The sequence below is a fragment of the Tenrec ecaudatus genome, chromosome X (assembly GCF_050624435.1).
Source record: "Tenrec ecaudatus isolate mTenEca1 chromosome X, mTenEca1.hap1, whole genome shotgun sequence".
Lineage (NCBI taxonomy): Eukaryota > Metazoa > Chordata > Mammalia > Afrosoricida > Tenrecidae > Tenrec > Tenrec ecaudatus.
The window spans coordinates 152,759,637-152,763,641 of NC_134548.1; the positions used below are offsets into that span (position 1 = coordinate 152,759,637).

Consider the following 4,005-nt stretch of genomic DNA (forward strand, 5'->3'; position numbering starts at 1 on the left):
AGCCACTGTGGAAAGCAATCTGGAGATACTTAAAGAAAATGGAAATCGATCTACCTTATGACCCAGCCATCCCTCTACTGGGCATATACCCGGTTGAAGCAGCAAATAAAACACGACCAGTCATATGCGCTCCAATGTTTATTGCAGCACAATTCACAATAGCAAAGACTTGGAAACAGCCTAAGTTCCATCGATAGACGAGTGGATCAGCAAACTTTGGCACATACACACAATGGAGTATTATGCAGCACTGAAAAGCATCGATGAGCACATGAAACACGTTATTTCATGGGAAGAGCTGAAAGGAATTATGTTAAGCGAGGTAAGCCAGACCCAAAGGGACAGGTACAACATGAGTCCCCTGAGGTAAGTACAATCAGCATGACAGAAATAGAAGAATAAACATCCATCCCACAATAAACGGGGGGAAGCATAGATAGTTGGAGGGACATGAGAGCGTGGGAGGTAGGGGAAGGGAGGAGTGTTGGCCAACACAGGGACAAGGGAACAGCGAGTGGTTCAAAACCAGAGGAGGGAGGGGAGGGGAGGACTGGTAGGGAGTGAGCAAGGGCAAGGTAACTGAGAGGAATTACTGAAACCAGAATGAAGGTTGAACATGGTAGTGGGATGGGAGGAAAGTGAAAGGAAATAGAGGAAAGGAGTAGGAGGCAAAGTACATACAGAGAAGCCTAAATACAAACATGTACATATATAAATATATTTATGATTATGGGGGAAATAGACTTATGTGCATATATTTATAGGTTCAGTAGTAGGGTAGCAGATGGACATTGGACCTCCTCACGCACAGTTCCTCAATACAATAGCACCTTGCCCAGCTAAACGGTCATTGCATGATACCCACCTTCCCGACACGATCGCTGAAGACAGACGTGTGTGTAAGCAAACGTGGTGAAGAAAGCTGATGGTGCCCAGCTATCAAAAGAGATAGTGTCTGGGATCTTAAAGGCTTGAAGGCAAACAAGCGGCCATCTAGCTCAGAAGCAACAAAGCCCACAGAGAGGAAACACACAGCCTAAGCGAATACAAGGTGTTGAATGGACCAGGTAGCAGACACCAAGGAACAAAAACAATCTTTGTGTGATCACCTTCATCACATAAACGCTGAAGACAAAGGTGTGGATAAGCAAGTGTGGTGAAGAAGGCTGATGGTGTCCGGATACTGAGAGATATAGCGTCTGGGGACTTAAAGGCTTGAGAGCAAACAAGCGGTCATCTAGCCCCGAAGCAACAAAGCCCACACGGAAGCAGCACACCAACATGGGTGATCGTGAAGGGCAGAGAAGACCAGGTCTCAAACAACAAAGGCGGGGGGTGGGGGGGAATCACATCACCATGAATGAGGGGGAGTGCGTGATGGGGACCCAATGCCCATCTATAGACAGCTGGACATCCCTTGCAGAGGGGTAGTGGGGAGGAGATGAGTCACTCCGGGTTAAGTGTAGCAACAATGAAACTCAAAACCTTCCTCTAGTTCTTGAACACTTCCTCCCCTCCCAATTATCATGACCCCAATTCTACCTTGCGGACCTGGTTATACCAGAAGATGTACAGCGGTGCAGTAGGGATCTGGAAACACAGGGAATCTAGGACGGATGAACCCCTCAACACCAGCTGTGGAAGTGGCGACACCGGGAGGGAAGGGGGTGTAGAAAGGGAGAACCGATCTTAGAGATCTATGTGTAACCTCCTCTCTGGGAGATGGTCAATGGGGAGGTGGGTGAGGGGAGACGCCGGGCAATGTAAGATAAGATAAAATAATTATTTATAAACTATTAAGGGAGCAGGGGGAAGGGGGAAGCGGGGAGGGAGAGGGAGGGGAAAAAAAGGAAAGCGAGCTGATTCCAGGAACCCAAGTGGAAAGCGAATTTTGAGAATGACGAGCGCAACGAATGTATAAGGGTGCTTTGCTCAATTGATGTATGTATGGATTGTGATAAGAGCTGTATGAGCCCCAATAAAAAGATTTATTAAAATAAAAAAAGAGTTGTATTCAAAGACTATTGAGGGCAATCTCAAATCTACATGTATACTCACAAGGAGGGAAAAAAAGGCCTCTCTCAGTTGGGTTTTTGTTTTTAAATCCATTTTTTGATCTGATGAGTTGGATACTTAACACAATAAAATTTCCTCTAAAAGGAAAAAGAGAAAAACAGAGTTGTATGAGCTCCTAATAAAACGATTAAAAAAAAGAAGAAGAAAAGGATGTACACCCTCGGAAGCCCTAGGGAGCTACTCTACTCTGTCCTATTGGGCCTCTCTATAAGTCAGAATTAACTTGATGGCAGTTGGGTTTCAATTTCTTTTACCTCTACCCAAATTCTGTTTCCTGTACACCCCTTGGCAAAGTAAATGAATGAATAGTAAAATAAAAAAAGAGATTAAATCGCCTTTGAAATGAATTGTGTAGTGCTTGCTTCAGCAGCACATATGCTAAAATAGGACTGATACAGAGAAGATAAGCATGGCCCTTGCACAAGGATGACACGCAAATTCGTGGTGTTCCATTAAAAAAAGAGTTGTGTAAAACAAAACAAAAAATAAATGAGTTGTGTAATCACCTTCAGTTCTAGTACTCACTCCCCCTCCCACCTTCATTGTTTACTCCAGTAATCCCCCTACCCCTCCACTTCCCCTCCCCCAACCCCTACATTCATAGGAACCTTTGCATCAGTTATTATCTCTTAGCACCCACTCCCGTGCTTCACAAACTGGTAAACCCAACAGAAACAATAAAGAACAAAAATGAAATGAAGTGGTATGAATAAAATAATCAACAACTTTTGTAATCCCTTAGCTGGAACCCTGGTGATAAAGTGGTTTAGAAATTAGACTGCTAACCACAAAGTCAGCAGCTCGAAGTTACAAGGAGAAAGGTGAGGCTTTCTACTCCCGTAAAGAGTTATGCTTTCCCGGGACCCACAGGAGCAGTCCTAGTCTGTCCTGTAGGGTCACAATGGGTCAGAATTTCCTGGACAGTCGTGAGCACCATATGTGCCTGGGGGAGAGCATAGGCCATGCACTCTTTCCAAAGTAAAATGAAGAATTTGGACTGAATCCTTAGGTCAGTGAAGAGCCAGTAGAAGAATTCTCAAAGGCTGCTTTTTTTGAAAGAATTTTAGATTTACGGAAACATTGCAAAAATAGTACAGGGAGGGCTTGTATACTCATCCACCCACTTTTCTTAAAAGAACATTTTACATAACCGCAGTACAACGAGTAAAACTAAGCCAGTCATGTTGGCACAAGACTATGAACTAAAATATGGGCTTTATCCAATCTTCTCACAAATCCAGTTCAGGATCTCACAGTTAATTTAGTTGTCTCCTAAAGGACCTCAAAGAGGAGTGTGACTCACTGGGATTTTGTCACATTAATTCCAGAGAATCATAGATTTGGGGGAGCTGGCAAGAAAATGATGAGCCAATGTGGGAGGGGTGGGAGTGAGTTTAGCCTTGGCATTGGGCTGCGAAATGTAGAGTGTGGTGTTAGGACTTGACGTGCCCAGACATATTAGTTCCTCTTTTTTATTACTATATATCATATCATTCCATAGTGCAATCATGTCAAGCAAAAGTGTACACTTGCCACCATAATCCAATTGCAAATATCCTTTTCCTACATGAGCGCCTTGACATCATTTCCCCTTCAAGCTCGCCCCCCCTCCCCCGCTCCAACCCTGAACTCCCCTTGCCCAGAAACCCTTATTCCACTTGCTGTCTCTATTGGTTCATCAATTTGTTTCATATATTGACAAATGGAAAAAACATATAGCACAACTTCAAGAGCGTGACCACCAATGGCAGGACACCTTTAAGCTACATCCTAATGTGGACAAGCGAAAACCAAACAGAATAATACAAGCCAAAGATACGGACAATTTTTGAGGCTCCGGTATGCTTCTTTAGAAGCCTGGCTCTGGGCATGAACCCACGAGATCATCGTTCCTATGCTCTTGGTTTCATGACTGAATTTGGTATTCCT

At 44.0% G+C, this 4,005-nt stretch overlaps 1 non-coding gene across 1 annotated transcript; it reads left to right on the forward strand.

The window, feature by feature from the left end:
• Positions 1 to 2,430: 2,430 nt before the first annotated feature.
• On the forward strand, positions 2,431 to 2,537 carry LOC142435233 (U6 spliceosomal RNA). Its single transcript, XR_012781336.1, has one exon. It is a non-coding gene; the product is annotated as a U6 spliceosomal RNA (small nuclear RNA).
• Positions 2,538 to 4,005: the final 1,468 nt, after the last annotated feature.